Source organism: Antechinus flavipes, chromosome 1 (genome assembly GCF_016432865.1).
Source record: "Antechinus flavipes isolate AdamAnt ecotype Samford, QLD, Australia chromosome 1, AdamAnt_v2, whole genome shotgun sequence".
NCBI classification, from domain to species: Eukaryota; Metazoa; Chordata; class Mammalia; order Dasyuromorphia; family Dasyuridae; genus Antechinus; species Antechinus flavipes.
This window is the reverse complement of record NC_067398.1, coordinates 269,013,486-269,031,398: the sequence shown is the minus strand read 5'-3', so window position 1 is coordinate 269,031,398 and position 17,913 is coordinate 269,013,486.

Here is a 17,913-nt window from a genome sequence, read left to right as displayed (position 1 = left end):
CGTTCCCCCCTTGCCGCGCCCCCCTTCTCTCACACCTCCTCCCTCCCTCCCCCGCCCCTTCCCGTAGGCTCGCGCCCGGGGCCTGACTGAGCTAGCTTGTGCTCTCGGATGCTAGCCAGCCAGCTAGCCGGAGGAAAAGAGGGCAGAGCCCGGGCGTCTGGAACCTTTATCTGTCTCCCTCCTGAAAAGAAATGATTTTTTTTTTTAATTCTCCTTTTTCCTTTTTTAATTACTCCTTCCCTGCAAAAGGATAAGCGGGGTGTGGAGCGATGAATGAGACCATTTATTTAAAAAAAAAAAAAAAAGGAACAAGACTTAGTATTGCATATTATCTAAAGGAATTCTTTCACTCCTCATCTCCAATTTCTGGCTTCTCTTGCTTCCTTCAAATCCCAGCTAAAATCCCACCTTCTACGGAAAGCATTTCCTACATCCTCCTTAAAGTAGGTTCTTCCCTCTATGGATTATTTCCAGTTTATCCTTTGTATCCAGCAAGCTACCTATATATCATCTACACACATATTATCATGTAAAGATCTATGCATATATGTGAAAACATAGAAATTCATGACAAATATGTGAAGATATGCACACATGTGTTCTACATGTGAAGATGCAATGCATGTCTATTTTCTTTGTATCCAGGTGTTTTCTTGTCTTCCCCATTAGACTGTGAGAACCTTAAGAGCAAAGACTTGTTTTTTTGCCTTTCTTTGTATGTACCACTTTTAGCACAATGCCTGGCACATAGTAGCCCCATAATAAATGTTGTTTGAGAAAGAAAAGCAGAACATGAAAGAGTTGAGAAGCATTTCCACATAGCAATGGAAAGAGTCTGCTACTTGGAGTCAGGAAAATTTGAATTCAAATTTTACTTAAAGCACTTATTAGCCATGTTCTACCTTGGGCAAATCATCTTCTGAGCCTTAGTTTCCATATTTATAAAATGAAAGGTTTAGACTGTCTTCAGCTCTACCTCTTCCAGTTCTAAATTAGTTCGTAAATTTAAATCTAAGATGCTATTATTCAATAATCCTATTATCCTGTCCTACAAGATATAATACTCTTCTTTCTCACTTCTACCTCTTACCTTGAATTAACTGAACCACCTGGGGATGGGGTATTAAGCACAGATAAGGCTAAGAGTAAGGAAACCTACTAGAGAAAGGGGAATTTGGGATTTGAAAGAAGTGTATTTCTTTAATAGAGTTCTATGTGTTCTATGTATAAGAAGAAGACTTATTGGCTGAGAAATTGACTTTGGGGAAGGTATTTCTTAAGTTCTGGGTTTTACAAAAACCACAGATTGTAGTAGTTGGAGGTATCCATCTCCAGAAGGGCAAGTTTTGGTAGAGTTTATTTGTATTATCTTGTCTCAACTTGGTTTGGTTTGGTTTGGTTTGGTTTGGTGGGGGGGACTCCTTAGATTGTTCATTGAACTTATAGAGTGCTTTCAAAATCTTTTTAAAGCTGATGGTTTAAAACTGTGTGTGTGTGTGTGTGTGTGTGTGTGTGTGTGTGTGTGTGTGTATGAAAGAGAGAGAGACCCACTCAGAATCTGTTGCTGTACTCTTAGAGATTACTGTCTGCTATTCTAAGAAGTTTTTATGGGGAGCTTTTCAGAATGCTAGGAAATTATTTCTAATAATGTTTGAAAAGATTGTAATTTTTTATCAAAACAGATATTGATTTGTTTTGAACCAATTATCTGTCAATAAATGGTGCCATATAATTTTAATAAAATAAAAAAACTACTTGGGGATGCAAGATGATTTGAAGAAGAGAATACTAACAACTGGAAACATAATGGCCATCGAGAAGTGTTACTGCCATCTTGATTAAGAGCTCAAAGCCCTTTGATCTCAGAGGCAAGATGAATGAGAGGGGAGACTCATACGGTGTAAAAAGAGCTCCAGTTTATTATGCCGTATAATCTTCTTGATATACATTTTTGTAAGCATGATCAGCTCATGAACAGTAGGCAATCTCCAATCACTATTCAAAGAAGCAGCTCATGGGCTTTGTATATGCATGGTATCTGCCAATGGGAAGAGAGTCAATACAGCCATGTCAGCAACCTGCTTACACCTGAGAGGCCCTATCAAAGCATTCCTTCTTACAAGCAATTGTGCTGTGACCCTCAGACTGAACCCATTACCAGTCGTGCATCACTGCTCCTTGCTCAACAAGGGCATTTCTGCAGTGACAGAAAACTTGTGCATCAAAGGTCAAGGTGGCCTCTGTACTCCCTCTTGGCAGGGTCCCACACTCTAGCGTAGAAGAATGCCCAAATATTTTTATAGAATCTATTATACTAAATATTATCCAAGGGATTTAACAACTTGGGTAAATAAAATGTTCCAAGAATATAATAAAATACTAAAATTTAAGACTGTAAATTCTATTCTTAATCCAATTTACTATGTGAGTAAATGAGCTCAATCTTTTAAACTGGAGTGATATTATTTCTTTCATGGAAATTGATGTTTTATTTTTGGAGAAAGTTAAAATAACAATTGCTTAGTGATAAGTTTTGTATAATATTAAACTCAGACCTTGAAGACCAGGATTCAAGTGTAGTCACAAATTTAAATTTTGCATCTGACATATACTAGTTCTGTGATCCTGGGCAAGTCACTTACCCTTCAATGCTCTAGACAATTCTTTGAGACTGTAAGTTGCAGACCTGCATTATTAGTAAAGGTCCAATTCCGATTCATACTCTATTTAGCACTTTGGTCAGGAGAAAAAATAAGAAAACTAAAAATAGAATAGTGCAATTCAAAAAAAGATTAGAAATCAATTTTCTGTGTGTAAACTATAGAGCAATATAATACTGTAACTAAAGTTACTGTTGGATAAAAGTAAATTTTGTGCACTGATTCTTCCCTTACATAACTGCTGATGGTGCAGCAAATAGAGAAGTAGACCTGGAATCAGCAAGACCCAAGTTCAAATCCAAGTTTAGACATTTGCTAGCTGTGTGAGTCTGAACAAGTCATTTAATTTTTAGATCAGTTTCCTCAAATATAAAATAGGGTCAATATCACCTACCTCACAAAGTTGTTTTGGGGGTCAAATGAGATATTTGCTTACTCTTTACCCTTTTTCCTTCCACTAGAATTATATGCCAATGTCAATTTGTGACTTGGAAGTGATTGGTGGTTTTCAAAGAATATAGTTGTGGTACAAAAGCTCTGGTAGAATTTACTAATCTGGAAAGGAAATAAGCATGTTATAAGAAGACCAACCAGGACCAATTTAGCTTTCTGTGTACAAAGTAGTATTAGTAGTGGGTTGGTCATGGAGTAATGATATTTTGGGGGCAAAAACAAGTCATGAAAAACATCCACAAATATAAGAAGATGCCCAAGATGAAAAAAAATCACATTTTTAAGTACTAAAGTATTCATTTTGTTTTAAGGCAATAATTTTATGACAGCCAAACTAATCTATTGAAAATAGACAGGAAGAGAGTTGGTATAGTAAAGAGTGAAAGAGCTATAGTAAAAGTCAAGAGACCTGAATTCTAGTTGGTCTAACTAGCTGTGAGACCTTAAAAGATTCATTTAACAGAGTTCATGATCTAGACATAAAGAATGATACTATAAATATATATAGACACATAGAAGAACATAGGATAATTTACCTCTCAGACTTGTGGAGGAGAAAGGAATTTGTGACCAAAGAAGAACCAGAGATTATTATTGATTGAGATAATTTTGATTAGATTGGGTTAAAAAGTTTTGGGACAAACAAAACTAATGCAGACAAGATTAAAAGAGAAGCAATAAACTGGGAAAACATTTTTACATCTAAAAGATCTCATTTCTCAAATATATAAAGAATTGACTCAAATTTATAATAGTTCAAGCCATTCTCCAATTAACAAATGGTCAAAGGATATGAACAGACAATTTTCAGATGAAGAAACTGAAACTACTTGTAGCCACATGAACAAATGCTCCAAATCACTATTGATCAGAGAAATGCAAATTTAGACAATTCTGAGATATCACTACACATCTCTCAGATTGACTAAGATGACAGGAAAAGATAATGATGAATATTGGAGGGGATGTGGGAAAACTGAGATACTGATACATTGTTGGTGGAACTGTGAATGGATCCAACCATTCTAAAGAGCAATTTGGAACTATGCATAAAAAGTTATCAAACTGAGCATACCCTTTGATCCAGCAGTGTTTCTATTGGGATTATATCCCAAAGAGATCTTAAAAGAGGAAAGGGACCCACATGTTCAAAAATGTTTGTGGCAACTCTCTTTGTAGTGTCAAGAAACTGGAAACTGAGTGGGTACTCATTAATTGGAGAATGGCTGAATAAATTATGGTACATGAATATTATGGAATATTATTGTTTTGTATGAAATGACCAGCAGGATGAATTCAGAGAGGCTTGGAGATACTTACATGAACTGATGCAAAGTGAAATAAGCAGAATTAGGAGATTATTATACATGGCAACAACAAGACTATATGATGATCAACTCTGATGGACGTTGCTCCCTTCAGCATTGAGATGATTCAAATCAGTTCCACTTGTGCAATGATGAAGAGAGTCATCTACACCCAGAGAGAGAATCATGGGAACAGAAGGTAGAATACAACAAGCATTCTCACTCTTTCTGTTGTTACTTGCTTGCATTTTCTTTCTCATTTTTTCTTCCTTCTTGATCTGATTTTTCTTGTGCAACCAAATAACTATAAATATGTACACACACATAGGATCTAACATGTATTTCAACATATTTAACATATATTGGACTACCTGCCAGATGGGGGAAGAAGTGGGGGGAAAAGGGGAAAATTTGCAACAAAAGGTTATGTAAGGGTCAATGTTGGAAAAATTACCCATGCATATGCTTTGTAAATAAAAAGCTTTAATTAATTTTTAAAAAAGATTCATTCAACATCACTGGTCCTCAGGTCCTTCCCATTCTATAGGATAAGAAGGTTGTTTTAGATCTTTAAGATTATTTAAGAGTTTAATTATTTTGTTCTGAAACTATGGAAACTTTATTTTCTTTCGATTTTGTTAAACCTCACAAACATACCTTTGTGTGTGTGTGTGTGTGTGTGTGTGGTTTGTGTGTATGTGTGTATGTGTGTGTGTATGGTTTGTGTGTGTGTGTGTGTGTGTGTGTGTGTGTGTGTGTGTGTGTGTGAAAGAGAGAGAAAGAAGGAGGGAGAAAGGGAGGGAGGGAGAGAGAGAGAAAAAGAAGAGGAAGAAGAGGAGGAGGAGGAGGAGGAGTCGGAGGAGAATGAGGAGGCGGGGAGAGAGAGAGAAAGAGAGAGAGAGAAAGAAAGAGAGAGAGAGAGAAAGTGAGTGTAAAGATAGACATTGAACCAATGTGTTATAGGGAACCAATAGTATAAGGATTACCTTGTGAGGAAATTTTCTTTATAAATAAGTTCTTCAATTTATATTCTTAAGAGTATTGCCTTAGCTACTAAGCGATTAAGTGACTTGCCCAGGCCTAATTGCCTACAGACAAAACTTGAACTCTTCTTGATCCCAAGAACTTCTCTCCATCCATTATGCTCTATAGTAACTGTGCTGTATCAGGTGCCCACATGTGCCCACCCCACCCCACCCCTCGCGCGCGCGCGCGCGCGCGCACACACACACACACACACACACACACACACACACACACACAGAGTTTTTACTTTTCTCACCATTCCCCTCCTCTTCTTCCACAATATAGAAAACAATCATAACATTGTTTAATTGCTTTTCTTTTATTAAATAATAGATACTTTTTTTTTCTGTATTGAAGTTCAGACCAAGCACATAAAACATATCAACTCAAATCAAAATTGAACTATAAAAACTTAGTTATGGCTAAACCGGAACTGAAACAAATGGAAAATTTAATGACTTAATTTCCTTGTCATAGAATTAGGAAGGGAAAAGTAAGCTTAAGACTGAGGAAACAGCTGCATGAGTTACCACAGAAAAGCAATTTAATTAAACTTTGGCAACTTAACACCTTAACAGACTCAGTTGCTCTACAAAGAAAGCATATGGTATTTTATGCTGGAAATACATTCACTGAAAACTTTGCATTTTTTTTTTTGCTTTATTGCTAGAAAATTTTTTGAAAATAGAATTCTACAAAAAGAATCATAGGTCAGTGAGTCACTTTTTTCAAAATTCAATTTTACATTACATCACTGTTTAAAAAAATTATTTTGTGAGGGGCTGAATAAACCTGATAGTCTCTATATCACTTGAATTAACTAGAAAAAAAGTCAGCTTTTAATATCCCCTTGTTTATATAGACTGGACACATTTGTTTGAGTGTTTTCTTTTAGCCAAAGGAACTTAAAGTCACTACCCCACCTCCAGCGAATGTAATCATATTGCAGAAGCATCATTGTCACAAGGGGGAGTCAGCAAAAGAGTCTGTTTTATCTCAGGGATACTAATGTAAAATTAATTAAAATCAGAAAAGTTGCTAAGACAGTAGATCTATAACATATTTGACAGCTTAAATTTTTTAAAGTTAATTAGTGCCTATTTCCTTAAAATGCTGAAGGGATATATGAAGGACTGAATACTGTTGCTTATTATTTTAATCATTGCTATATCTATTACGGTTTAAGATTTTCTGAATATCCCATATATTCCTAATACGTATCTTCAAAAGTATTCTAAAGCAGATGTTTCGTTTTTATTTTTATATCCAATTGTTATGATCCTATTAAGTTAAAGATAATCATGATTATTTTTATGTATGATAGAAAATTGAACAATAATTATTCCAAGATAGATTGGTCAAAAATGCACTAAATAGATAAAAAAGTCAATAAAGGTTGTTTTGAAATATGTTTTTCCTATGTCATTGGTGTCACTGATTATTGATTTGATTATTTTCCCCAGAGTTAAAAGTACTGTTTAATACAATTAGAAGAATGATCAATCTATTTGCTAAATAGATGTTATGTTAAACTAACACTGTCTTTGTTACTTTGTTAAAAGGTAACTTTGTAAAAGACTAAAGCATTCAGATACTAAGATAGTCTCTTACGATGACCATTTGTTGAAATGATGAAATAGCTCTTCGTAAATTGCCATTTCAATGACTGAAGATAGTTTTGTGTGTATGTGGGTGTGGCAAAGGGGAAATGCTAGAGTTCACTAGAGTTCATAACATTCACAGCTGTTTTGCTAACTCATTTTCAAATTACTCACTCTGTATTCTAACACATTGCTCATTTTTCATGTTTCATGTGTGACCTCTAATTTATCTTAGGATATTCTAGATTTTGCTCTGAATGAAGCACCAACTTGCTTAAAGAAAGTTCAATTAGGAAAAGATTTGAAAATATGACATCAATTCCTTTCTATTTCTTTTAAATTCTTTTAGGAATTTATTTTGCGGAATATTTTTAAAAATATCTTAGTGATGCCATTCGCTTTTTTTTTTACACCATCATAATTAATCTCTTCCCCACCTCTTTCCACACAGTCATCACATATAAAATATAATATTTTTCAAAGGAAAAAAAACAGGGAAAAATCAGCTTTCTCTTTGTTCTTTTCTATTTACTTTGCATATTTCTTGCTTCATATATATATTTGTGTATGTGTTGTCTCCTCCACTGGATTATAAGCTCCTTAAGGGGAAGGGCATGTCTTTTGCCTCTTTTTGTATCCCTAGTATGTAGCACAGTGCCTTGGTAGGTCCTTAATTTCTTTTGATTGAAAATTAACCAATATATTGAATAAATCTGAAAGCATGTTCATGGACCTCCTCTTCTGTGCATAGGGATGGGATTATCTTCTTATATCTCTTCTTTGGATTTATTCTTGTTCTTTGTAATTTTGCTGCATTCTTTGACTGATTTCAGAAAGACCTGGAGAAACTTGTATGAACTGATCCTAAGTGAAGTGAAAAGAGCCATGAGAATATTATATACAGCAATAACAAGATTATGTGATAATTATCTGTGATGGTCTTGGCTCTTTTCAACAATGAGGTAATTCAGGACAATTCCAATAGACTTTTGTTGGAGAGAGCCATCTGCATACAGAAAGAGGACTATAGGAACTGAATGTGGAGCACATCATAGTATTTTCAACTTTTGTTGTTATTGTTGTTGGTTGCTTGCTTGATTTTTTCCCTCATTTCCCCCCCTTTTGATCTGATGTTTTTCTTGTCTAGCATGATAAAGGTGTAAATATGTTTAGTAGATTTGCACATGTTTAACCATCTTGGATTACTTGCTGTCTAGAAGAGGGAGAGGAAAATTTTGGAACACAAGGTTTTACAACGGTGAATGTTGAAAATTATCTTTATATGTATTTTGAAAAATAAAAAGCTATTATTATTTTAAAAAATTAAAAATTAAAAAATTGCTGCATTCTTGTTTTATTTGGGGAGTTCATTATCTTTTATGCTGTTGTCATCCTATAATCACTGTGTATATTGTTTTCTTGACTCTGGTTACTTTGTTCTGAATCATTTCATGGAGATCTTTCCTTGCTTTTATGTATTTATCATGTGTCATTTCTTATAGCACAGTAATATTCCATTGCATTTATATATCTCAATTTATTTAGCTACTCCTTATCAGAGGGCATCTATTTTGTTTCTAATTCTTTGCAATCACAAAAAAGTGCTATAAATATTTTGATGTGTTTTGAGGGACTTTTTTTTTTAATCACTAGTCTCCTTGGGACATAAACCTAGCAGTAGCATCTCTGTGTTAAAAGGTATAGTGATTTTAGCCATTTTATTTGCATAATTCCAAATTTTCTGAATATTTCAATGCAATTTAAATTGTCTTCAGCTGAAGTCCTATACTAATATTAATACTGCTTCAAGTATCATTATTTCCCACTAAAATTAACAAAAGTCACTAAAAGAAAAATGGAAATCACTTAACTGTGCTCAAATAATTTAAAAGGAATTAAAAATTGAAAATGAATCATTTAATTTAATCTTTCAATTTTACTAAAATTACAAAATTACTGAAAAAGTCCAGAGACATCACATCTGGTATTGAACTTGGAATCACAGAAGTCACAGAATTTGAGCATCAGAAGGAATCTCAGTGTCTATGTTGTCCTACCCTCATTGTCACATGTATCTGACAAGGGATCACCCCTTCTGCTTGAAGATTCATAAGAAAAGGAAACCCACAATCTCCCAGACCAGTACATTCCATCTTCACTGTTAGAAAGTTTTTCCTGATACTGAGCTTATATTGGATTCATGTCAACTTTCACTCGCTCTTCTTGGTTCTACTTGGAGCAACCTTCTTCTTTTCCTTCACGAGAGCCCTTCAGAGTCTTGAAAACAACCTTTTATCCTTTCCTACCTCCACCCCCAAGTCTTGTTTTCTCTAGGCAATTTATGTAGACTCAAAGCTTTACACCATTCTCCTTGTTATCTTTTGGGTGCTATTTAGTTTATCAGTGTTTACTTAAGAATCTAGTATCCAGAACTGAACTCCCTATTCCATATGATGTCTACAGATAGCAGAAACAGGGGGATTATCACTTTTCCATTCCTGGAAGCTATGTTCCTCTTAATCTTAGCCAAGATTGCATTAGCTTTCTTAGCTATATAACATCACACTGTAGATTCACATAGAGTTTACAATATGCTAAACCCCCAGATATTTTTCAGATTAACTTCTATCTCTACAACTATCCCCCACCTTATATTTATGAAGTTGATGTTTTTTCATGCAACTGTTAGACTTTACATTTCTCCCTATTGGATTTCATTTTATTAGATTCAGCCCAAATCTCTAGCTATCAAAATCCTGACTAAGATCCTGACCAAGCTTTGAGTCATCTGCAAATTTGATGAGTACACTATTTGTCCCTTTATCCAAATCACTGATAAAATGTTAAAGTCAAATTAAAGACCTGACTTCTTCCCAAGCCACTGGAGACCTCCTGACCCACTGATAGTGAACTATCATCAACTAAAGATTCTTTAAATCCAGGCATCCAAACAGTTCTGAATATGATTATACTATTGTCTAATACATAATTCTTTATAGTTCTCAAAAATCTGAGATACTTTATCCAAAAATTATGCTAAAATCTAGATAAATTATATCTATAGCCTTTCCTGCCACAAAAAAAAAAAAAAAAAAAACCCTAGGGAGAGAGGAGGAATGAAGTTAGTCAGCAAGATCCTTTCTTGATGAAATCATTTTGGCTGTTGTATTCACTCTTTCCTTTTTTTTTCCCCTGAGGCAATTGGGGTTAGGTGACTTGCTCAGGATCACATAGCTAGGAAGTATTAAGTGTCTGTACCTTCTAGCTGCCCTACTGTTAACTTTTTTTCAGATGTTCTCTAATTATATTACTAATGAAACATTCTAGAATTCTCCCCAGAAACTGAAGTCACTTGTCCAATAGTCTGTTCTCTGTCCCTTTTTGAAAAACAAGATATTATCCCTTCTTCAATCTTATATTTATTTATTTCTTTAGATTTTTTTTTTTTGGACCAAGTGAAAGAGGATATTTTTTTGTCTCAATTGCTACCTAATCTTAATCACTGAATGGATGTTGTGTTAGTCAAACTGAGACTTGTTGAAGACCTTAGTGTAAGAAGGCTGTTCTTAAAATGGAGATAATCCATTTCATCTAGGATCATCTCCAGTCATCCTGCTCTATATCTGACCACTAGACTCACATGGCTCAGGAGGGGAAAGTGAAGCAGGTGATTTTTCCCAGCCCTCCCTCACTTAAATCTAATTCATTTGCATGTTATGGTATCACCTCTTTGTCATGGTCATGGTCCTCTTTGAGAATGAAGAACAAAACAACAAATACCTATCCTATTTTCCATGATTTTTAAAATATTACTGATGAATTATAGTCAATAAGGTAAGATAAAAAAGATAAGATTAAAAAAAAGAAATTTGAAAGAGGACAAAAGAAATCCAAGAATAAAGTCCTGATATAAAACTACATATTTGAGGTTGAACAAATTTGATAATTTGAGAATGAATAGCCAAATGAGTAGAATAAACATAAGATACACATATAAGGAAAAACAGGGGGAGGGTTTGGAGGAGAGGGGAGAATTGCATGGGGAACATTTAACAGTACCAAATGCTGAAGAAAAGTCAAGAAGCAATCAATCAATATTTATTAAGCATCTACGGTATACCAGGCATTGTGTTAAGCATTAAGGAGACAAAAGATAGTCCCTGCCCTTAAGGAATTCATAATTTAATGGTCGAGACAACAAACACATAGGAACAAACTATATGCAGGATAAATAAGAAATAATTAATAGAGGGAAGATACTATAATTAAGAGGGATTGGAAAAGGTTTACTATAGAAGATGAGATTTTTGTTGAAACTTAAAGGAAGACTTTAATTTTAAGGACTGAAAAAGAACCAGAAGGCTTAGCAATTAAGAGGTGATTTATGACCTCAGAGAGAATAATTTCAGTTGGGTGATGAGGTCAGAAGCCAAAATGAAAATATGTTGAGGAGTGAGTAAAAAGTGAAAAAAGAGGAGATAAAGAAAGTAAACATTTTTTCCTAGTAGTTAGGATCTACAAAGAAGACATTTAAGATGGTGGAGTCTAAGGAAATACCAGGATCAAGAGATGATTTTTTTTAAAGCATAGAGTATATATCAGGACATGTTTATAGATAGTAAATATGGAGTCCAAACAGGACCTGGTTCATCACAGTTATGCTACTTTCTATAACTATATTGCCTTGTCCTTTCTAGGCTTCATTTCTATTTTCTATAAATAAGGTTAGAATAACTTCTAATCTGGCTTCCTGTTTTGCAACTGTAATCCTAAATAGTAGAGCCATGATTTAAATACAAAACTTGTCATTCCAGGTTTCTTTTCCTTACTCAGGTCACACTCTCCAGACATTGCCATCATGTTTCTGCTGGTTCCTCAACATGGAATTTTCTACAATGGTCTTCTCACCCTGGCACAGCCTTTAACTCCTATAATCCCTTACACCTCCTGGCATTTCCATTTTGAGGAAGTACCCTAGATCAGTCATTCTTCATTCCTCTGTTACCTCTGCTCCTGATTCTGTCCCACTCCCAACTCTTCTACTTGTCAGCTCCTTTTCATTTGTTGTCTGATCCTTAGTAAAATGTAAGATCTTTCCTTTTCTTTGTTTTTGTTACCTCAAGGGCTTATTTAGCATGATACTTAGCATACAATAAGTAATTAATAATTGCTGATTGACTGACTCCTTACTCTCTTCTCTCAGAGTGGAAGGTCAAATAGGAATATAGTACATGTTTGTGAAATCTACTACGGATAGTTCAGCATAATTAGGAATTCCAAGAGAATTTTTGGTTGGAATTGTTGTTTGGTTGCCCTCACTGAACATCAGTATCTGTAAAATAAATATTCTATCTCAGTTTTTTTTTTTTTCCCATAAGGTAAAAAATATTATTTCTTATTTATTCTGTATATAGTTTACTTTGTATAAATTTGTTTATGCGTTGTTTCCCTCATCATATGTAAGATCTTTGAGGGCAGGACTATTTTTGTATCATCTGTACTACTATGCTACTAAGAAATAGCCACATTTAACCAAAATTCTTCCTCCTACTTGCCTTAGCATTGCTTATTTTATTTCATTTCAATGAAACTCCATGAAATAAGATACCCCATGAAAATCATTCATCAAGAATAAACTAAGTTGAGAAAATGAAAAGGAAAACGTAATATCTTATCACATTTTTCTCTATTGTAAAGAAATGCAAGGGCAAATAAGTAGCACAATGGATAGAGCTCCAGGTCAGGAGTTAGGAAGACCTGAATTCAAATTTGACCTTCAGTGCTTATTAGATGTGTGACTCTGGATTTGTCACTTAACCATATTTGCCTTATTCTCCTTATGTGTAAAAATGAACTAGAGAACAAAATATGACAAACTACTCCAATATCTCTGCCAAGAATATCCCTGTGGAGAGCTGAACTCTGGAAAAGTATACTTGAAACAAGGATGCTTACAACAAGGTATTAACTCAGTGGAACTAATGAAATGATGGTTCTCTAGTTCACATATATAATTAGTACCTAGTATGGTGATGTAATGGTTTCTAGTTCACACATACATTGTGTGCTGTAATGATGTAATCATACCAAGGTTTTTAAGGGCTGGGAGGATTGGAAATGAAACATTCAATTTTTGACCATCCTCCTGGTGGCTCTCCCACTTCCTGCACTCCTCCACTAAGATCAAAACTGGTCCCAACGTCCTCCAGAAAGCTAATCCTAACATTACATACCCCAAATGGGGTTCCAAAAAGTTGGACATGACTGAGAACAACCAAAGAACAACAAAAGAAATCCAAGAAAATACTGTTGAAATCCATTTGGTTTTTCTTAATAAAATACCCCCCTTTCCCAACAACCCAGGATTAAGTTTTTTTTCAAATCAGTTACTTTTTTTTTCTTTTCAAGTTTGTTTCTCTTCAGTTTAGAAAATGTAAAGTGATCTATGAAAAATTAAAATTATTCAAAATCATAATAACTTGTATTCTGAGTCTTAATTGTAGAAGTTGATATTTCAGAACACCAGAGCAAAATACTTCATTTATGGTTTTTGTTTTTTCTTTACTTTCTTTCTTTTCTTTTTTTTTTTTGCTGAGGAAACTTTGTTGCCCAAGATCATACAGCTAGGAAGTGTTAAGTATCTGAGATCCAGATTTGAACTCAGATCCTCCTGATTTCAGGGCTGGTGCTATATTCATTGTGCTACCTAACTACCCCCAACACTCCATTTATGAAAATGGCCTTGTTTATTATCTGTTGTTCCTTCAGAATTCTATTTTCTACAGTTTAAGTCAAATTCTTTCCTTCTGCTGTATCTCATAATTGCCTCTTCTACTTTCTATACACAAAGACAAGTTAAATCACTGCCACCTTAACCAAACTCAAACTCATAAAACCTTAAGAATTTTTATAGTAGATTATTGTCATGGTTCAAAACAAACCTTATCTGAACTCTTTTTAAAACAAACTAGAACACCTTGTTCTACCCAACCCACCCCTTTTTTTTGGACTTATCCACCTAATATTCTAATGTAGATAGATTGTTGAATGGACCACAGAAGTAAAATAATCACATTGAGAAGAGAGGGAGAGGAAGTCAAAAAATTTCTGTCATTTTTCTATGTGGAAAAAAAAACTCCAGGATGTTTAAAGCAAATATGATGCAATCAAATAATAAAACTAGAGAAATATTTAGATTTGGAGACTTTCAAGTACAAATAAAGTATAATGAATAACAATTTTCCCCTTTGAATGGTGAATGTTATAGAAAATACTCCTCCCTGTGTTAGATAAATTGAACAACATAAAATATAGCAGCAAATATGCTGATTGGTAGAAATTTTTGTTTTGTTTTCAGATTATAGTTAACTTTAAAAAGTAAAGCATTTTTATTCCTCAGAGGTGACCTTTCCCTCAAAAATGTTATAACATTTATCTGAACAGGTAATATCTAAACTAAAAGAGAATCTGAGGTGCTAAGTGTTTGTTTGTCTCTTTCTGAATTAATATAGCAAAATGAAAATAGAAGTTGCTTAGTTCAAACTCAAAGTCTGATACTTACTAGTTATGTAAGACTCTGAGGTGATTGAGTGAGGCAATTAAGTTGTTCCAAGCCTCAATTTCTTAAGCAGTGGTACTGCTATGAAGGTACTATTACCTTATATTTTGATAATGCTGTAAGGTTTTCAAAATATTTTATGTATATCATTTGGTACTCGTTATAACCTTATGAGATAGGTACTCTTAGCATGCACACTTTAGAAATGAAAAGTCTGAGATTGAAAGGTTAAGTGATTGTCTGAGGCAGATTTTAATTCAATTTTTATTATTCAATTTTAATTCAAGTCTTCCTGACTTCAAGTCCAGTGCTCTATTTTAAAAATTGTAAAAACCTAACTCACAAGGTTGCAATGGAGTCTTAGTTGTATAAGTTATCATTTCAGAATATCAGAGCAAAACTGCTCATTTATGAAAGTGACCTTGCTTATTATCTGTTGTTCCTTCAGAATTTTGTTAACAGAGAATATGCTTTGTACATGTTAAACTGTAAATATAAATGTAAAATTGTTGTTCTTTGAGGTTATAATTTATAATTTTACATTAAAAATATTTGAAGTATTGGTTTTAGAACGTAAAAAGCACATGTAATGGTACTATTCATGAAGTGATAATGCAAATATAAAAACTAAGGATGGAGTTATTTTCTCCAATTACAATAATGTCAAAATATAATCTCCAATTAATTTATTTTGTGGTCATTTGTGCTCAGGTCTCTATAAATATTCTATGAAAAGTAGATCAGAGCATCTTAGGTAACTTGATTGATCTTTAGGAGTCACCTTCTCTCTTTCTCTCTCCAAATCTTGTTGATGTTTACCTCTATAATATTTCTGCATCTGACACCTATTCTTCACGCATACATCCTCAACCCTATTTTAGGCCTCCTTTACCTTTCATCTATTCTATTGCAAAAGCTTCCTAACTCCTCTTTTTATTTCTAGTTCTTTCCTCTCTAATTTATCCACACTGATGCCAAATTGGTTTGCCCAAAGCATACCGTGTTTCCCCAATAATAAGACCTATCCCCAAAATAAACCCTCCCCTTACTGTGTAAGATTCCTCTAAAATAGGTCCTCCCCCGAAAATAAGCCCTAATGAGATTGCTGCTGTAGTGAAGGTGATTCCCTGCGCTGCACGCTACATTACGGTACCCTCTGTATGCCCCGTCCCCCCCTCTCCCCCACCCCCGGGTGAAATGCACGCCGTGCTCTGAGCTGCATCCAATCAGAGCTGCAGCAGTGAGCCCGTCATCCTGTTCTTCCCCAGTGATTTGCTTGCTGGCGCCATTGAGAGCAGTGCCGTGGAGGAGAGCTGAGGCAGGACAACATAAAAACCCAGTATGTAAGCGGGAGTGAGGGGGCATGATAGAGGATAAAAGGGGCATCATGGAGGATAAAAGAAGAACTCAGGAGGCATGATGGAGGATAAAAGAAGAACTCAGCCAGCACTCACCGCACTAAAGAAATGAAGAACTTCCTTGCAGAGAGAAGAATAGATCAAGTAATGATTCCTGCAGGAATGACTGCCTATCTCCAGACTCTTGATATTGCAATAAACAAGCCATTCAAGGACCATTTGCACATGGAAGTCAATGACTACATTGAAAATAGAATGGAAAGAAATCAGCGAGGAAACTTTGTGAAGCCCTGTCTGCAAGAAGTCGTGACTTGGGTGAAGAGGTCATGGGATAAAATGACTGACAGCTGTGTCGCCAAGGCACTACGAGCAGGTTACTTGGACAAGACATGTTCATTTAAAGAGATCTATATGGCTGGACATGACAGATTGGGTCCACTTCTTCTGAAGGAAATAGAGGCGCAAAACAGCCAGGATGGAATTCAGGGTATGGACACTTATGACGATGTTGTTGAAGAAGATGACATGATCATTATTGAATAAAGGTACTTTTTTGGTTCACATTTACCTGTTTATTAAAATTGCTGTCAATGTTCATTAAAATAAGCCCTCCCCTGAAAATAAGCCCTCTGGTGTTTTTCTGTCCAAAAAAAATTAATAAGACAGTGTCTTATTATCGGGGAAACACGGTAGAGATAGTCCTGAAAGTTTTTCAAACTGCACATCGAGGCTTTTATTCAAATTAATTCTACATTTTCCTCTGTTATTTCATTATGGTATGGAAATGATACTGAATTCTCAAAAACTATATATACATCAGGAGATCACAAATTCTGAAGGTCCTACCAAACTGGAAAGACTTCAAGGATATGTTCAATGATAGAATACAATGTGTCCCAAAAATACAGTTTTAAACTTTCATCATTTCAAAGGTAGGAATACCAGAAAGTTTAAAAATATTTGAAAAATTAATTCAAAATTCTAACATAATGATGTTTCTTATTAAAAAATTTAAAATAACATGTCTTGTATAATATATCACTGTAGATGATTTTCAAATTTTGTAAAAACTTCTTCAGCTCCTGCTCAGTAACTGGACAGATTATGTTTATAATCCTAGCCTTAAGATCAACTAAAGAACAATATTTCAATGCACAAATGAACAAAAGCATTTAATGTGATGCCCCTCCCCCCCACTAAGTTTCCATCTAAAGAGTCTAGGCAAAGGAGGTGGCTAAGAAAGAACAAACTCTACCAATCCACTAGTTTGTGAGAATGAGAAGCTATTATATATGCGTTGCAGGTGTCCTAACTTGTTTAAAATTCAAATTCAAATTTTACCATGCAAATTTTATAAGGCTGAATAAGTGTTAAATAAATTTAAATAAATATGTCAAATAATATCATTTTCAATTTTACACTTTTGAAGTTATTAAAGCTAAAAACTGCATTAAGATTTTCCAGACACTTTGTAATTTGAGGACAAGACTGAATAAAAATGGAAAAGCTTATCACTAGGTTGTCTGCAGGTAAGGAATTTTGAGAGAGACATCTTTGTAGAGACAAAGATATAGAGGATCTACAGAATCTAGATATTTTACAGAAATCAGTATTGTTTGAATGATAGTAAGGCAGAATAATAGCTGGTTAAAAATAGTATTGCTCACATTAATGAAATTATAGATCTTTAAATATTAAAAATAATTCCAGAAATACACACTTGTCTTTCAGGATGGTCACTGAGTTGTCCATCTTTTAAAAGAAAAATACTTTATTCTCTTAAACTATAGATCAATTATTTAGACATTTCTTAGTCAAGTACCCATTTGTGTGTGATATTATACAACACAATTTAAATAAATATATACTCTAGTTTGCAAGAGTTTAAATGGCAGAAAAAATAATTCATTTATTTACCTATTCAATTAAACATATGATAATAATAGATAT